Source organism: Pleurodeles waltl, chromosome 10 (genome assembly GCF_031143425.1).
Source record: "Pleurodeles waltl isolate 20211129_DDA chromosome 10, aPleWal1.hap1.20221129, whole genome shotgun sequence".
Taxonomy (NCBI): domain Eukaryota; kingdom Metazoa; phylum Chordata; class Amphibia; order Caudata; family Salamandridae; genus Pleurodeles; species Pleurodeles waltl.
Genome location: NC_090449.1, coordinates 928753274 through 928773421, shown reverse-complemented (window position 1 = coordinate 928773421; position 20148 = coordinate 928753274). Strand labels below are relative to the sequence as shown.

At 40.8% G+C, this 20148-nt stretch overlaps 1 protein-coding gene across 6 annotated transcripts in view; it reads right to left on the bottom strand.

Annotated features, from left to right (window-relative positions):
• The window catches only part of SNX13 (sorting nexin 13), a 587891-nt gene extending 568426 nt beyond the window's left edge, over nucleotides 1–19465 (bottom strand). For 2 of the 6 annotated variants that reach the window (XM_069211703.1, XM_069211707.1), the window contains exon 1: nucleotides 19375–19465. The gene's annotated coding sequence lies outside the window, so the exon portion shown is untranslated. Of the gene's footprint in view, nucleotides 1–19207 lie in introns of all 6 variants that reach the window. The other 4 variants (XM_069211702.1, XM_069211705.1, XM_069211704.1 and 1 more) reach the window with 3 other exon arrangements.
• Between the last annotated feature and the right edge of the window lie 683 nt (nucleotides 19466–20148).

Sequence of the window (20148 nt, the reverse complement as noted above, 5' to 3'; positions counted from 1 at the left end):
ATAAGCCAGTCTGCCAAGGAGCATGATAATTCCAGGAAGGAGCGTTTTTGCCAGGTCAACATAACACAAGATAATTGTATCTGCCACAAAGGGACAAGCAAGACAAACTGGTTTAGGCAGGATGCGGGACGCTGAATGCTTCTGATAGGAAGACGGCGAATTCACACAAACATCCCTTTGTCTAATAAACCACAGGAAACAGTTCGACTGGTTTTAAATACTGAGCTGCAAATCAAATGTACTTTTCTACAGCACGGGCTGCCTGTTTTAATATGGATTTTCAATGTCTGTTCCTCGACTAAAAAAAAAAAAAAAAAAAAAAAAAATCACAACAAAAGGTAATATCCGCTTAAAGTTCTGCAAGCTAAGACATTACACATTTCACGTTACTTCACAGTCTTTATGCGGAAAAGAAGCAAATAACCCTTTGACAAGCAAAGGTCAAACGATTAGATATGTTGCTTTGGAAGAAAAAAGAAAAAAAAAAGAGAAGTAAACCGTAAAAAGTGATGTAAGCAGTCTGTTGGAGCCGCCACAACTCACTGCTAAGCGTCTGCTGAAAAGTCCCCTTGAAGAAGCCGCCGACCCAGACAGTGTCCACCTTCATGACGTTTGCAAACATCTCCTATGTTAGCACTTCAATAGGCGGTTTATAAACACAGGTTTTAAATAAAGTAGGTATTGGCAATGACAATCTGTTTGAACTTTGCCTATTGGAAATCATTTTACAATCTTGAGTGAAGCACATAACATATGAGTAGGTTCGAGTAGAAGATATGTCTTTCTCACGTTTGCGCAGAACTTGTTCTGCTACTCCGAGTTCTGAACCATTGTTGTTTGTTAACGAACTTGATCAAAACCGTTATCCCTTTACCACAATATTAGCACTTTCTTTGGAGCAAGGGGTTAGGAGGTGTGTGATAAGTACTGGTTCTCAAGGCAGCACAGGGTGAAAGAGATGAAGGGGCCAGAGTGCAGCGCAGCATCCGGTAGAAGAGCGGGTTGCAGCACGTGGTCCTAGAGGTCCATGGGGGATGCTGGAGTTATAACTAGGGAGGTAGGGCAAGTTACAAAGGAGCAGGGAGCTGGGACAGTGGCCTAGGAGGCACAGTATAAAGGAAAAGGGATGTATGGGAGCTGTACAGAGTAAAAATGGGGTGAAAATAGCAGCACCTGGTCCGGGGGGAGGGGGGCTGGGGAGTTTTAACACAGTTTGGCCACACTTGGACTGTGAGTTGGTGCCCGTGGTTCCACTTCCAACAGCACTTACAGCCAGCATAACCATCGCATTTTTATAACCAGGCACTGGTCCCACTACTATTATAAGATGGTACAATGAAATTTTTTAAAGTGGATTAATGTGGCAAAGAAAGTAATGTGTGATGCACCCATCGGCTCCTTCTTGGCGAGAGGTCCATTTCTTGAAAGAAACACCCCCAATAGGTACCACCCAGCATCTATAAAAGAACGTAAAAATGTGCTCAGTGCAGCGTATTTATCAGAAGGTAACTGCAGTCCACATATTAATATATATATGGTCAAATCAAGATTGTGACTTTTCATTCCAGCTTAGTGTGCGACATAAAATGACACGGACCAAGTGGTTTAAAGTCTTGACATTCAGAATTTTCAGTCCATTCATGTGTATCAAAAAAGCAAGCTTTCAGAACTCATTTTACAGTTTACACTAATAATGGTAAAATGTGACAAAATACAACCGCCGCAGTTCATATGGACCATAAACTTGATTACCAAGAATGAATGGGGAGGGATGAACAATAACTCTTGACCAACACACATTTCATGGTGAGATTGGCATTTTAACTGTGAATCTATGCATACAGGTACATGTTTACCACTTTTCATTCTGCTAACATTCAAATGATCACCCTTCACACTCATTTTGAACAAGCAGTGGCAAAGTCATTCAGTCATGCTATAAGGACATATTGCTGATGTTGTACAGCATAGCTAATGACGAAAGAAGCAAAACAAAACAAAAAAAGGCATATTTACATGGCCACTTCATTGTGTAGCCACGCAAATGCGTTTTGGTGTATTTGCGCATGCATCATTAAGCATGCATATCAACAATATGATGCAGGCACAATTTTTGTTTTTTTGGGTCGCAGCCTACCACAGAATGCCGCTGTCTGGTTTCCTAACAACATCTTGGGAGATTTCAGAAAGTTGACCTAACAATGCATTCCACTCATTGCGTACCAATGGCTTTGTGGTTTGTATCTCCCATTTTCTGGTTATATTTGCTTTATGCTCCAGGTTCAGTTAGTCCCTCCTGCTGTCTAAACTGCGTTTTCTGTATCCTTCCACAAACTTGCTTTCTTTTAACACGCCTTTAAATCTTGTTCTTATTTTCCTCACATTTGCTGTGCATTCAACGAGTGAGGTAAAATATCAGGTGGTCTTCCAATGGCTCTTGTTACTTTTCTTTCTCAGACTTCAAAGTGAGAGGATTTATGTGACAATGTTGCTGGATACTGTGGGTAAGAAAAACTTTTCTTCTAGCACATGACAACGTTTAGGTGAACTATGTAAGTATTTCAGAATATATCTGAATTATGAAGATACAAATGAAGATATTTTTTGTTATTTCTGAAGTGTGTTGAAAACAAATACTTTAATATGATCAAAACAAATCATTAAACTCTGTGACGAAATTTCCACACATTTTCATCTGTGCACTGCATAGTTTTATTAGTAAAACTGTAGGTCTATGAAAATGTTTTGTCTTTAAGGGCAGTGTGCTACCACACCATGAATACTCCACTCTACGGCACACTGCATCACACCACTTTGCACCACTGCACTATACGCCACTGCACTCTGTGCCACTGCACTCTACATCAGTCTACTCTACGTGACTCCACACTATGCCACTCCACAACACTCTACTCCACTCTTCGCCATTGCAATCTACGACACTCATCGCCACTCTACTCTATGCCAATAACCTTTAGTCATGCGGCCACACTGGTGAACAACGTGGCTTAAACACACTGGCAAAGCCTAAAGCTTTTGAATAGGCAAGACCTATTTGGCTTTCCCAATGCTTGTTTATTTACAGGTCGAAGATAGATTGGTAAATTAAAAAACAAAAATAAAGTAACATAAAAAGCGTAAACCCCCTTTTTTAAGGCAGAGGGACCCTCAGCAATTTGCAAAAAAAAAAAAATGACAGAGGTTGAGGGGCAATCAAGGATAGGGTGGGGAGTGCCAGGGGAAAAGGAGCACAGGGAGAGGAACACAGGTCATGGTGAAGTGCATCAGCAAGAAAGTAATAGGGTGCGCAGGGTAATGGGGTGTGCAGGGTAATGGGGAGCTGCACACAAGACAGACAGCAACAGAGTGCAGGTGGCTGATATTTGCCACACGATGGAGAGAGCTGGAAACCGAAGACCCTCATGGAGTGATTATTCAAAAAGTGACCAGTAACCAATGGAAGGATTTAAGTCAGCCAAACCAAATGGTGGGGAAAAATGGTATGTTCTGGGGGAGGAACAAGCACAAGATGTAAAAGGACAGCCGTTGAATATGGAGCAAGCAAGAGTGACAAAGGAAACCAATGGTAAGCAATGAGTGGGCAGTGAGCTCACTGTAAGTTCTTAGTAAGCCTACAATAGATCTCTTCCAATCAGACAGCTTACATTGTCTGGTAGGCAAAACTACAAAAGAAAAAAAAAAACTGCTCTTGAATTGTCAGAAAATGAAAACTAAATAGATTTCACTCGCTTTCCATTACAAATGTAAACTTAGGTATCTGTTTCTAAACATAGGTGACATCATTTTTAATTAGTTCCTACAGAAAAAGTGCTAGTGAGAAAGGCACCTATCCCGGTCAATTATCCAACTCAAATAAATTTACTTTAAGCTCACGTTTGAGTCAAAATTAAATGGATATGCTCTCATGCAGAGTCTTGATAAGAAGTCTTAAAATTAATCAGCTCTCATCTTAAACTCGTTTATCACAACAACTTTGTTTTACATTTAGAAATACATCAATTCCTGCATTTGTTATTATTCCCAAGACGTACACATGTCTAACTCTGATGCATGGTGTTGACTATTTGAAAGAGTGGTGCATATTTATATATATATATATATATATATATATATATATATATATATATATATATATATATATATATAAAAACATATTTTTTCCACGTTTTGTAATCCTTACATTTCGATTCGGGATAAAAGGGTGGATAGATATAAACTCAATTTCAAATCTACTATACTTGCCTCATAGCAAAGTGGGAGTAAAAGGCATAAGTATGATGGAAATAGTACTTTGTAAATAATAATGCAATGGAACAATTGATTTCAGTACACCACACTAAAACTGTTAATCCCTCCCTATGGTGTTTTTGTTACGTAAATGTAACACACAGCACTGACACCCACTAACATTAAAAACGCTATTCTTTGTTTTATCATCTTAAAACATGTTTTGATTACTAATGAAGATCCATTCCAGTTAGACTGCCCTATTATTTCCAGGTACCATTCTCTTTCATTGGTTTTCTCTCACAGGAATATTTTTGTGAAACCATAAGGAGGCAATTTAAGAGCTGATAAATTTCTTTGGGGAAGGGTCACATGGAGCTCCCGTCATGCTCTGTGACTAGTGTGTGTCCAGATCAGAGGGCAGGAGGATGGGCCGGTGGGCGGAGCAGAGCGAGCGAGGCGAAATGAGGAGCCAAGTTTCGTGGTGGAGCCATGAGTGCCGTCTATCTCAAAAGTGTTTATGTATAGCGAAATTTGGTCCAAAACTGGCACCTATGGAAACACTTTTTTTGTACGTAAACCAGCCTCAAATAAAATGTAATTTTCATGAGGAACACAGCAGTAATGAAAGATATTTACAGATTTATTTTCTAGAGCTACATTGCTAGTAACTCAAATTTATTCTGAACCTTCTACACACAGAACTGTAGATAATCTATCACTGCTTTTTCCTCTTTAAATGTAGGATCACCTTTGCAGGCCACATTTTTTTCCACTAGCACTGACTATCCACTAAGTTCACTGGCCACTTACTTTATTTAATTGTTACTATTGCCCAACTATTGAATATTTTCAACAAACAGCTGACCACCTTCCTGGAAGACAACAACCTGCTCGACCCCTCACAGACCGGATTCCGAACCAACCACAGCACAGTAACCGCCCTCATCTCAGTCACAGACGACATCAGAACCCTGATGGACAACGGTGAAACAGTCGCCCTCATTCTTCTCGACCTCTCGGCTGCCTTTGACACCGTCTGTCACCGCACCCTAATCACCCGCCTCCGCTCCACCGGGATCCAAGACCAGGCCCTGGACTGGATCGCCTCTTTCCTCGTAAACCGCTCCCAAAGAGTCTACCTCCCTCCGTTTCGCTCAGAACCCACTGAGATCATCTGCGGCGTACCTCAAGGCTCATCACTCAGCCCGACACTCTTCAATGTCTACATGAGCCCCCTCGCTAACATCGTACGCAAGCACGACATCATCATCACCTCCTACGCCGACGACACCCAACTTATACTCTCCCTCACCAAGGACCCCGCCAGCGCCAAGACCAACCTACAAGAGGGTATGAAGGACGTCGCAGATTGGATGAGGCTCAGCCGCCTAAAGCTGAACTCTGAAAAAACTGAAGTCCTCATCCTCGGCAACACCCCGTCCGCCTGGGACGACTCCTGGTGGCCCACGGCCCTCGGCACCGCACCGACCCCCGCAGACCACGCCCGCAACCTCGGCTTCATCTTGGACCCCCTTCTCACCATGACCAAGCAAGTCAACGCCGTGTCCTCCGCCTGCTTCCTCACCCTCTGCATGCTCCGCAAGATCTTCCGCTGGATCCCCGCCGACACCAGAAAAACCGTGACCCACGCCCTCGTCACGAGCCGCCTGGACTACGGCAACACCCTCTACGCTGGGACCACCGCCAAACTCCAAAATCGCCTGCAACGCATTCAAAATGCCTCAGCCCGCCTCATCCTCGACGTACCCCGCAACAGCCACATCTCCGCACACCTGAGACACCTGCATTGGCTCCCAGTCAGCAAAAGGATCACCTTCCGACTTCTCACCCACGCACACAAAGCCCTCCACGACAAGGGACCGGAATACCTCAACAGACGGCTCAACTTCTACGTCCCCACCCGCCCCCTCCGCTCCTCTGGCCTCGCACTCGCCGCCGTCCCTCGCATCCGACGCTCCACGGCGGGTGGGAGATCTTTCTCCTTCCTGGCGGCCAAGACCTGGAACTCCCTCCCCACCAGCCTCAGGACCACTCCGCTTTCCGGAGACTCCTAAAGACCTGGCTGTTCGAGCAGCAATAACCACCCCCTTAGTCCCTAGCGCCTTGAGACCCGCACGGGTGAGTAGCGCGCTTTATAAATGCTAATGATTTGATTTGAATATACTATATTTTTCTTGTATGCTCACCAGAAAACCAGATTATTACAATAATATTTGGTCATGTTGTCTTGCATGTAGTGATTGTAATTTCTACAGTCACTGTCATACAGATACACATTTTGGTATCTGATGAACAGTTTAAGCTGTGTCACTACACCTTCTGGATGTTGCTGTTTTCAACTACGATCAATAAATCCACAATGTGGATTTGTTTTTAAATAATCTACTTGACCAAGGGACAAAATGCTACGAAAATCTATGTCCTATAAATTCTAGTTGTCTCACCCACTCATTATATCAAGTACAAGGGTCGGGAGAGAAACTTGAAAGGATTTCTAATTTGTTTTATTAGACTTAACAAAAATAATGCTTTGCAACAAAGCTTAAGAAATTCTTGATAAGTGGTATTATCCCTAGTTATAAAAAAGTACACCAATAAATTATATTGCAACCCTATAGGGGCAATGACTCAAGCAGAAAAAGTTTTAAGTAGCTATACGTGTGCTTTGTGCCTTCTGGTGTAAGCCAGAGATCAATAGCTTCATTTGGGTCATACTTTTCAAAGTTGGGTCATTCCACCTTAAGAAGCAATAGATCTTGGAGTAGGTTTTGATTTAGCAATGCGCTTAGCAGATTCTTAACAAGATTTATTGCAAGAAATACATTTGGCTTCTGTTCTACATACAAGGAATGTGAACATTATTGCCACAAGATTTAAGATAGGAGTCAATGTGGGAGATTATTTTGCCATCAGGGTGGAACATTCAGGAAATATAGTAATGTTCTTACTATGAAAGCTTTCTACATGGGTTTTAGATCAACAAAACTCCTCTACAGTTGCCAGCCTCTTTTCTTTGGTGAGAAATACCTCAAAATGAAATACGATTTCCTCAATATCAGACAGCTAGTGTTCGTAGTGCTGCTCTCTACTGTCTGGCCACAGTGTGTAATCAAATTACTTAAATCCTTGAAGTGACATGCAATTAAAATTTGCAAACCTCTTATTCATGTTCCTAACTGCATTATCAATGAGCTATGTGTCACTTTCGAATGCTGTTTCTGGTAAGCAGTTTGTCCTTGTAACGTTATCCCCCAGCCATCATTAAAAATATTTCCCAACAAATATTTTTCCAGGTGCTACCATTTTTTAAACTGCTGAATATGTTCACCTATCTAACTTGTAAAGCCTCATATGGTCAATGCACACCTGTGTACAGCAGGCTTAACTCATGATAAAAGCAATTGATTACGCTGAAAGAATTCTGAAAGCTGAGACACTGAATTCAGAACAGCTCATAGACTGTAAAGATTTTTTTTTATTAAAGTACTATGGAAAGGTACTTTTTCACCTCTTAAAATTATACCACTAAAATATGGGCATTCATTTCTTCAAACTGATTAATAGAGGGGCACGTTTACACAGTTGCAAAGCAGGGGGATGGCAGAACAAATGGAAAGTATTTCTTGCTGTAGCCCTTCCCTTTGATCCCACCATAACAGAAGCACCATCAAAACTGACAGCTATTAGTGTTGGGCCTGGTCGTTCTGTTGACTTAGAACCTACTAAATCCAAACATAACGTTGCAATTAATTTAATTATACCCTCCAGAACACCTTCAGGAGTGTGGAATTTTATTAAATATCTGCTTGTTCACGGGACAAGATGCTTCATAAACGTACTTGTCCTGTAAAAAATGCACTTGTCCTTTTGGTGCGAAGCAGTGAGTTGACAAATTATATCAGCATTCTCACTGAACCAGAGCTATGAAAATAGCCACTATGATTATACCAGGAATCATTATGGCAGGGTTTCTTATTCTATCAACTACCTGATTTTTCCACCATTTCGCAAAACTACATACTGGAGCTGGAAGTACAGAGGAGTGGTAGTTCCAGGGTTGGAATAACCTATGAGTCTTTGAAAACCCACAAACTAGAATGCTTAAGGGTTTTAACCAACAAGTTATCTGATTGCATCCCACAAAGGGACACACTGAAATTTACTCCTGAGAAGGGCGGAAGTAAAACGTTTTCCAGGGTGGAGAAAAATATGTTGCAGGGAGAGTGAACTTGCATATGCTCATCAGATTTTTTCATAAACAAACATACAGGTCTGTGCATTGTGCTCACACAAAAATAAAGTTCACAAAGGAGTACTGTTTCCAGGCCTACTTCTGTAAAGAACTGTGAATTAATGAATGTCGTAAATCTGCACTAATGCAAGTAAATATGCCATTGGTGCACTTTTGCTACTTTCTTTAATAATTGGGCCCTACTTACATCTGGAATTGACCAAAGGCTTTTGTTTATAATTCCCAGAACAATAATGTGTTACAAAAACTATGTCAAAAAGAAAGGACACATTGACAAAACCAAAAGGCTGGCACCCACCACTAGACTAATTGTCTTGGCAAATGCTTGTTCATTTCCATTTTTCCCCATAATCTTGCTGAAGCTGGTTTTACATATTTATTTGGAATAATAGGATGTATCAAACACATTTTACTAAAGGGTGCTTCAACTAAATGGTGCCTAAAATTGCACAGTTTAGCAAAACATTTTTCTTCTAGCTGCAATTTGCGGGCACATTTTATTTTGAAAGCAAAGAATCATCAATCTTGCTTTCATGGTTCTGCAAGTATTTACATTAAGTCACAGAACATTCTAGGAGCATTATAGGTAGCCTCAAATATGTTAAAATTGGTGCATACATTTTCATACTGGAACCACTGCCAGTAGCACAAACTGAACTCACATCATTTCCTACCAACGCTCACCCTATTGATACAGACTTAGCATTAATGAACCATAAATACAAGATTTAGGAGCATGGACATATGAATAAAAATCTTACCTTAACGGCAAACAATGCTCTTTCACTGTGCCCACCATCAGCTGCAATGCAGATGACAGGCGTCTTTGAAACTACTTTCCTGATGTTGTATGAAGTATATCTGTCTCACTTCCTATGAGCGTAGAGCCTTTTCCCACGTTTGTATAATTTTCTCTATTATCAACGCTTACCTTCTTCATAGACCTTCGTGGTGTTTCCATATCTGAGACAGGTTTACATTGTTTTGCAGTTACAAAAGCAATGTTTAAAAAACTAGTTCGTCTCTTTTTTAGGGCTACTTCTCTTTTGCGTGATGAGGGGCTGCTCTGTGGGGGCTGGAGGGGTTGGTATTTGATGTATTCACTGCAGGAGTCAAAGATCGCAAGGCAGTCTTTTTTAATTTCTTGGTGATGCCATGAAACACATGCATATTTGAGCGGTATTAGATTCGGGTGCTCTGGTTCGATGCACAACTGTTCATATCCATTTAGGAATGTATTTCTACCTGATACAGAGTGGCTGACTGCTACAGCAGCATATTTCTTCCAAATATCCAAGAACCCAAAATTGTGGGATTCACATATCTTAGCAAAATGATTGCCAAGAATAAAAAAAGAACAGTTTAAGGGGAGAGATTTGACTGAGCTCCACGGTGGATTTAGAGAGGACGATCGCCATTAGAGTTCACTTACTCTTTCTCTTTTAAGAAAAGGCAATACTTTAAGATGGGTTAACATCCAAAATTTCTTTACACTCTGCTTAATAAGCCATATTAGACAATAAACATGTATTTGTCAGAAGGCAGATGTCACTTAATAGACCTTGTTACGGGGTATACAATATCCAAAGATCTCTTTACTTAAGCTATGTTATCCAGTATATTAAGGGTGTATCTCCCTGCCTTATATGAAAGGATATTATCAGGCCTTTCAATTGTTATCTGCAAATCTGTAAACATAGGTTGTCATCGAAGAACCTAAAGTAGATCAACTGGTCATGATGTAGTAGACAAATTAACATTTTACACAAGGAGGAGAAAATGAGGTCAGCAGTAATAGTTGTGGGCTGCCAAAGATAAGGCGACTAGGGAAACCACACTTTGTTACGAACATAGAGGTCACAATTTCAAAGGAATAAATAGGCCTTGGGAACCATCAGGGATTTCTGTATTGGGTGGTCTAAGTGGGGGGCAAGAATCAGTTAAAAACCTTTCTCGTACCCAAAGTGATTACAAGCCAGAAATCTCCAAACATTATGGGTAACATACTGTTCGACATGCCTAAAGTAGTCAGGTATACAATTCAGGACCGAACACCATCACAGGCCAGACTCCTCATGGAGGCACTACAAGGAGGTCACACTGAGAATCAATATGAACATTTTACACCATATGGTCGGAAATCTGATAGTCGAATGGTGTCAAATCTGAGGCAGATGGAGGATTCAGAGAAGGAGGTGGTTTTGGCTCACCGAATCCAGAATGAGATTAGTAAAACTCAAGATCCAACATACTGTCTCACATCACAAGTCAAAGCTTTTAAAAGGTTGCACGGTTGAGGAGGGAACAAGCATTAAACACAGATAAGAAGTTGGTTCAATCTTTCTTACATACAATTTAGGGCTATATGGTCTTCTGTAGAATGGAGGGAATGGAAACCACACTCTAGTTGGTTGAGTAGATAGTTAGAAGGGAGGTAAAGTGTCAAGTAATTTAAGACCAACTGCTTTAATACCCTGGAAAATAAGAGGTAAGGGCTGAATGACTGGATGACAGGGCTTGTTTGTGTTTTTTGCCCTGAGCTGCACCCTCAGGGCAGCAGCGGGTATGGTAGACACTGGAAGGTCAAAATTACTATTCGAACCCAGTCCTAGGATATTTGGGGGAAGATCAACTTTCCCCAAATAGTTCTGGAGGCTTATTTAATATTTCAACTTCAGTCTTGGAATATTTTGGAGAAAGGTGTAAATTCCCCAAGTATTTTCAGGAATAGTTGCAAAGTAGTAATTTTGAATGCTGAAAGTGCTGCTCTAAGGTCACAAAAAACTAGGACTACTGGTGGCAGGTTGGCAAGAAACAAGGGATTAGCAAAGGGGTTTTATTTTAGGAAGGGGTAGAACAACTTCTGATTTGAAGCACGCACCACACATGATTGTACTGAGAGTGCAGTTGAAAAAGGATCAGACAGAGTAGGGCACTGGCTAAGAGTGCCAGGAAATTGCTTGTCTGAGCGCTGAAAGGGATGCACGCTGCAAAGGGCATGTTTGCGGTTATGAGAGTAGCTCAGGGAGATTGAGACAGGGTAAAAAGTGGTGGAGCAGTGAGTCGTGTTGTCAGAGCTTACCTGACTGTAGTGATTTCAGAGATTTATGTATTGAAATTATCATCAAATAGGCTTGGGGAGCAGTGATGTGTGGTCATGGGTAAATAGGAGGAAATCATATAGATCTGGACACAGACTTACCAAAATGTCACAGCTCAGTTGTAAACACATACGGATAGTGGAAACCTAGATAAAACAACACTCTTTCTCTCACAAGATAAGCATGGTGATATTGGGTGCTTATTCTGGTGATCTGGACCTACAACACCCCACCTTGCTTGTGACAAAATAGGTGGCTGCTTAGTGCTGCCATGCCACAGAACGGTTCTGTTTGTCTGCAAACTGTTATCACAGATACAAGTTTGGTGCCTGATAGTTTTTGCCATTCTACGTTTGACAATATAGAATTGAAGTATTTGACATTGGTAGAATACGGATTGCTTGATAACTTACGAGGTAGTTTATAAAATATCAATACAAACTATGAAAACAACAGTGCAGGTAAAGCCCTTGGCTGCCTTGGTAATCGGTTCTAATCAGCCAACATTTAAAAAAAAAAAAAAAAACTCTGGGTCTGTGGAAGATATTAGTCCATCCTTAGCTTAAACTGATTTCAAGCATTACCTTTCATCCCCACAAGTAAACAGCGTTGTACAAGAAAGTAAAAACATAATGCAAGTTGATGTTGATTCATGACATAGACAGTGAAATAAGAGTGAGTATGTAGGAATAGCATTTAACATGTTTCACAAACCCAGCAACCGCACGGAGCATTATGCTATATCTTAATATTAACCAAAGGATGTGCTGTGAGCTGTGTAGACGCTGAAACGACTGTCTATAAAAGGCTGTGAGTCATGCTGCAACTTAAGACAACTAGGAACGCCTGGGTGAACTGTGTTTTCACGAAGTCAGCCCAGCTGACTCGCACTGTACCACTGTGTGTCACATGATATCGGCTCCCTTCAGATGGTCACCAGATTAGGAACTAATATAACAGTGGCAGGCAAGGCATGCTGGAAATCACTGGAAACCAGCCTGTCTCCTGACACTGTAAGCGGTAATGTCCATTAAGTTGTGTGAAAACACCTCAGGACATCGGCAGCCGCTGATGTATGTAACCTATAGTATTTTTAGGTCTGGCGTAAGCCAACACGTTTTGTTTTTCTTTAAAAAGATTAAGAAATATACATGGTTAAATACATATAGAGGGACTTTCAGTCAGTCCTCTTTAACCATTTGTCTTTTGCACTGTTATTCCAATGTTGCTTCCACCTAACACTGCATACCCCATATGGCAATGGGTAAACCTACTTCAGCCACAGGATCTCCTTACTATGAGTGATGGCATTTTGGCATTTTACTTGTGCCTTCGCATCAGCAGGGGCAGCAGCAACAACAAGTGAAAGAGTCCCATTAATGTATAACATTAAAAACTGCGTATGTGGTAATGGTCGAACATATGAAAATACAGAATACTCCAAGCTCACTCTACTTGGCAGACTTGTATGTCACCCATCGAGACATAGCAACTGATCAAATAAACTCAGTGTTCTTTCTCTTCAATAAAAAAACACTTCTGACATGATAAGCAACTAAAACAATATTAGTAAATAAATACCAGTTGGCGAACTTAATACCCAACACTCACTGAACTCTTCACAGTTCAATAACGAAGAAGAAAAACAAGTAAGATGCCTACATACACTGTACTTCTTCCCAAAATATGGCTGGCATGACTGGCAATATATCCCTTCTTTATTGTTGTACTCCGAAGGAAACTCTGTCTTACTTTGTTTTCAACTATAGATGACAGAATTTGCGAAGGGGGATATGCCACAGAACAGTTAACTCCAAAGCAGCATAAGCAATCACAAAAGGGCACAAACCAATAGAAATGCAGGATGCTTCCTTGTGGTGTAATGGTTCTGTGTCACTGCTTTTGTACATCTGTACTTAACAAATATGTATTTGTATCACTGCAGCAAGATCATAAAAGTGGAGCATATTTGGTTTAATGTTTTACCAAATTTATGGGTCCAATGGACTGCTCACATGGATTTATTTTAGTTTATTCTAGTGAGGCCATTCCTGTCTCGCCCTTAGCATTAACTTAGTGAAAATAGGCAAAATCTTGGCATTTGGCCTGCTTAGACACAATGGGTGTGTAAGGTTTATGTACAAGTACATGAAAGATAGTGGGTGTAACTTTGAGTGTCTCCCTGTCTCTTGTTCCTCAAAAAAATCTGCAGGGATAACGTGCCTTTCTTCAACCGCTTTTAATTTAATCTTTCTCCAACACACTAAAATGTTAAGTTACAGACAAAGGAAACGAGCATTAGCTTAAAATGTTGCTGAACTTAGCTGCTGGTCCCTTTAAGTGAGTTTTCATTCACTGTTTTAATGTCAGGTAGATGGGTTTCTGGGGATGAGCTGGGTTAGTGAAAAAGACAGGACTTCCGACAGTGTGTTACCAGCAAATTACATGATTTTTCCTGCTACATTGTTCGCCTGTGGCGAGGCTGCAAAGTACTTCTGCTGGAAGATGTTGGGATATTTATGAGTGGCAACAAGTCAGCTTTTTCTCCTGATATTCCTTCTGTCTAGTTGTAGTGCATACTCTCCTTCACAATTGCCACTAGTGTATCTACAGTTGTGTGCAATAGTAGAGGATATGTCCAGGTGTCCTAGAGAGTAAACTGCAGAGCAAGCTTTTCATCTTCTTGTAATTCACCTCCTACAGAACAAAGACCTTTGGCATGTGTTTAAATAGATCACGTTCATATGGGCTTATCAACAGAACGATGAATAAAGATGCACATCTGTATCAAGTGTTGTGGTTTTTTTTTTGGTTTTTTTTTTTAGAGCTGGGACCTCTGTACTCTGTAGCTATTGCAACACACCACATATTGTTAATTAAAGATAATGATGTTTTAATCTGGTCTTTGTGTATTTAACAACTGAGAGGTGCGTCGTTCCCTTATCAAGAACTACCTATGTGGCCATAAAAAACATTATGGTCACTGTATGCCTCCATATTAAACGTTTGGTACAAAGTTTAGTAAGAGAAGTAAGGCACTGTTAGATCCCTCTGCAGAGAGAGGAGCATAAAGTCAGCCCTGCACGGACATTAGTTGTTGTAAATACTTCTGTTTTCGTACATAGATTTGTAGATGCCTGTACAGCTTTGCTGAATACACAATACATTAATATAGAGGTCATGCAATCTATCTCTCACTTCTCTTCCTCCCATGATATGCCTAGTTTTAGCAACGTCATACAAGACAAGAACAATCTGGACACTAAAGCACAACACCAAAACATTTCCCACGATTCCTCCCTGCAACGTCAACACTCTCCCAGCCGGTCACCTTCTCACTGTCTAGTGTGCTAACAGTTTGTGGATGTGCTTCAGTGCACTTGTTGTGGAGTTGTCTTCCCACTGTGCAGGTTTGTTACTTATTAGTTTGATATTTTATGTGTCTTGTGTTTGGAAATTTGGTATCTGAGACGAGGATGAAGAGTCAGATCTGGGGCATGCTTTTCTTCAATAGGTTTTCCTTTCTTATTCTGTTGTTTCTCTGCTTCTGGCATGTCATCCTTTCTCTACCATAATTGTTTCTGCATTTGTCCCCCTACTTCCTGTTCATTCCCTAGCAGGAAGTGGTGTCCAAGGTCTATTTGGTGTCCAGACAGTCTTTGGCTTCTGGGTACTTATGTCCGCTTGACTAAAACAATGGATGGCTTTGCTAAGTTCTATAAGGCACACCAGGCTGTCTGTACAGCCACATGGTTGCATTTGTGCAGTTGAGTTGCTGTCCTGTCATTCAAGTGCTCACAGACCTCAGCAGTCACTGGAGAGAATCAGCCTGCTGTATTGTTTCTAATTTCCAAATATATACTGTCTTTTGAGGTATTTTTTTCTGAGAGAGCTCTTACTCTGCATCTTGATCTTTGTTGCATAAAATACAGATGATACACAGGGGCCAATTCGCAAAGGCAAATTTACAGGAGTAAATCTACACATGTAAGTTCACTCTTACACTTTGCAGCAATTTATTGCTTTTGGCTATTAACCATTTGCAAGTGTAAATCTACTACAAAGTGTAGGCTTACATTTCTCCACCCTCAAAACAGAGGATGGGGGACACATTTACAAGTACAAAGTTACTACCAGTAAGTTTTCACATGTAGGTAGAGCTCTGATACCATGGCAGAGCTCTCTCTACAGCAAAGTAAAGGGAAAGATGAAAAAAAAAAAAAAAAAAAGCTTATGAAAAACTTTAAAAAAAAAAAAAAATTGTAAAAATATTTTTGTTGAATATTAATGTAGATTAACTATATATTTTAAATGTAAAAAATACGAAAATTGCTACAGACTAGAAACTTAATTTTGGAATAATGTAATTACAATTATTTTTTTGGTTTTATTACAAAAATCTCACCTAAAGAAAAATATTTATTATGTACGGAACAGTTGAAAATTTAGAATTTTAATTAATCTAATTATAAGGAATATTATTACATTGTACCATAAAATATATCTTGTTTATATTTTTTTAATGAAATACAATTAACATTTAAAAAAAAAAAAATCTAAAAAATATATATTTATTTTAACATGAATTCCTATAGGGTTCGAAACTCCCTGTCTCTATTATTTTCTAAGGGAGTGTGTTGCAGTACCAACGCCTGGCCATGTTTGGTGCTGGACTTACCCCAGGTCTGAACTGGAGTACAGTTACAGCCTTTTTACATTGTTTTGCTACATACCTTCAGAAGTGCAGTTAGGGGAATAGCAAGGGGCTTACCACTTTTCTGGGTGGTTGTATGCTCCTCCCTAAACCCATTCTTACTCCTCCCTAAACCTTTCCCAATTAGTAGGAAGAATTCCTCATTTTCCAGCCACTCCTCCTGGTCCCTCCCATATTTACTACCAAGTAGCAAACTTAGATGTGTGAAGAGCTCTCCATAGAAAAGATGGGAAATGCTGAGGTGGCGGTTTCCACCCGTAGGTTTGTGAATTACATCTTGTAGCAAGTAGTACTACTGAAGTAGTACTTCACGTATTACAAACTGCAGTTTATGATTAAGGCCCACAGTACTAAATCAATAGTCCTACGTACGTACATTACACACTGATGTAGCCGACTCAGTTTTCCCACTTCTACTGCTTGCATTCTGGGCAGAAACATTAGATATGCCACATTCCGGACCCCTGAGGATGGGGCCTCGAATAATCATAAATTCACATATAGCGCACTTGGCCATGAATCAATCAAGTACCCAATGAGATGTAAAGCGCACAAACTTAAATCAAGTGCTTGTATGGGAGATTCCCTTTATTATTTCAAAACCAGCTAAAAACAACACAACTCTGACATGAACAGTTACCTGAACAGTCCTCTTTTTTTTTTTTTAACTAAACAGTCCCAATTGTAGGTCTAGTGCCCACTGACAATCAATTTGAAAACACATATATAAGAAAAAACGTAAGAACCTATCAAGAGTAGTCGAAGCCCGTAAATAAGTGTGCCTTAAAAGAAGGCTGTTAAAGGGTCTTAAGGAGACGACTCAATTCCAAAAAGAATAAGTGTGTTCACAAGGCCAACATTTTGTAGTAGGGAAACACAATTGAAGTCGGAGGCCATGATATGAGACTGTAGGAAAGTAGGCTGAGAAAAAACGTTTAAATATATATTATTTAGAAAGGGCAGTAAAACAATGTAGGTAGGACAAGTCTCTCAGTAAACGAAGATTAATTCCACAAGTAAAACTGCTTCTTCATGGATTGTCCAATTTGGGCGTGTAGCTAAGCAAGTTGGTTAATGCGATAACCAAGGGTTGGAAGAATAGATTGATACATCAGCGCAAGAGTGTACTAATAAATGGCTATGTGAGTAGATGAATGCATGCATTGATGACAACCACCTATTCTCATATTCATTGTCATCCATCCACTTCATCTTTTTCATATTGATCCACCCACCTACACTAACTTAATCAGTAAAATGCCATTCCTAGAGCCTTTTGATTTCATTAAAACAATTACTTAGATGGACTTTCAGCCAGCTCTTTTAATCCACTGGTCTATTATTTAGTCATTCACATGGTTCTTTTGACCACTACAGCATAAGGCACGGGCCGGTGAATTAGCTCATTTTAACCATTGGTTAACCTCACTGTACATTATGGCACTCTGCTCTTTACAAGGGGCATACCCAGACACAAAGTAGTTCACTTGAGTGCCAAGGACCCCTATTTCAAGGTGTGCTTTTTGAAACCCAAAAGTATTTTTTGTTTTTAGCTAAAGTTTTTTTTTTTTAGATTTATGAGGGTCCAGCAACTTCCTCCATAATAAAGTTTAGCAAAAACCCTTGACAAAGGAGGCACTGACTAAGACAAAATATTGGTAACCAATGCCAGACTGCTAACTTTGCTAATGCTTGTTTCTGGAGTAGGAAGAAGGTCGATGTGGACAGGCAACAGAGACAGACAGCCTCACACGCACTTCTTGGCGTAATGCCCTGCACCTATAAGCAACGCCCCACTTCTCACATGGCGAATGTTATTTTCAAGTTGGCAGATCTGCAAATCCCGGCCGTACATCGTTAAGGCAAGGACAGGCCTTGCTCTATAAGCAACTAGCAATAGTGGCTTCTAGATGCACTGGTAATTGTTTACATGCCAATATGTTACGCATTACAAGATTTGCTTCAGATACCGTCTTACACAATTTGTCAAAAGCTTCCCAAATGTACGAATTAAAAATACAACTCTTTTCAAATGTATGATCGACAGAGTCGACAACATACACACACACTTAACCGTTCAGTCACCAAAATGTAAAATTGAACTTTTAGTAACTACGACTCACCATGCAGAATCTCTGTAATGATAAGTAAAAGGAAAAACTATTGTCTTCCCAGTGAAAGATACACTTCTAGGCAGTGCATAATAATAAGCTCCCAACACATATCCAATAACCCAGAACACAAAAAAAACTGTTTAAAAACAATTCCTACATAAAACAAGGAAAATAATATATATCTAGGATAACGATCTGCAAACATCCGTATTTCTCTCCAATACATTTTGTATAGACAAAAGAAAGTAATTTCATAGCTCAAACAGATATGACATCCAACCCGTTCTTCAAAACATATGGCCTAACCCATGTTTTCCCCAGGTGGGTTCGATATCGATGAGGTATCCAGTAGGACACAAAACTCCGCTAGGCTGTACAGCACCGCACGTTTCTATCCTCACTCTTACCATGATAAAGCTACTGACAGTTTACCTACTAATGGGGAGACAGGCTTAATGTTGCTAGGAGCTGAGATTTTAGTGAAATCTAAAGACCTTTTTACCTGTAATCCTAAGAAAAATGTCCCCTGATTTTTCCTTGTAAACTATAATCATTCCCCATACCTCTTCCCGGTAAGCCCCGAGAGGAGACTGCATTAAAGGAGGAGAGCGAGTCTCCTGCCGGTTTAAGGTCGCTTTACGGTAGGCGTTCCCATTTCTCCTTATTGGTAACTGTGAAAGGTATAAGGTATTTGTAACACTACGTTCCTTCCCCTCCCTCGCCCACCCGTCACCTTGTAAACAAACGCAGGTACCTCTTCACAGCTCATGCTCTCAGACAGCGATGGGTGAGAGACATCCAGCAGACCCACCGAGGACTCCCCGTCCAATCAATTCCAAAGACCGCGAAGGAATACGTGAGTCGCAACGATGTACTTAGACTCCAAACCATGCATATGGTGATCAGCTGTCAGCTACTTACACTAACCTTCCGTGCATTCAGGCTCATGTCCGTCATCCGTAGCTTTTTTTTTTAAGAGATGTCATTCGTCCATAGTATTAGCACTTCCGGGTCGCACAATATCTAATCACAACGCAGAACATATTTTGAGAGTCGCCTTAGAGTGGGCGGTGCTGCTAATACCTAAAGTAACCCAGGATTGGAGTACGTGGGAAGCCCAGCCATTCCGAGCACGCCACACAGAATTCCGAATTGGTGATTGGCTGTAAGGCCGCACGTGCAGTTAGCAGGGTCTCAGACTTAAAGAATGCCGGGTGTAGCTGGGGATACATAGCTGAGTTTGTTCCGTAACAGGAGTCAATAGTCTGTTTCTGACGGACAGGCCAGGCTACGCTGGTACTTACTGCGCTGGATTGGAAAGCATGAAGGAAAGGTGCGAGAAGAGGAAGTGGGGAGCTTTGTGGAGTAGGTCCTCCTCAGGTGATGACAGCCAGCGATGGATGTTTGAGCTTTTTCGCGGCCTGTTCGAGGCTGACAGCCGGGCAGGCTCTCTGGCCTCTCTTGTGGGCTTAAGTAGGCAGGACATGACTGCTTTACTTGTCGCACTGGACACGGAAATAGAAGGTAGTTATGTAAGGCACAAAGTGCCTTCATTATTGACACGGAAGTCAGTGGCACAACGCAAAATGTGGTGCCCCTTGCAGAATGGAAAGAAGGGGCCCCAAGTCTTCCATAGCTCGCGGATTGTCTTTGACGTTCGGGTGAAAAGCCCTATGCCCTCCCCTCCCCCCCCCC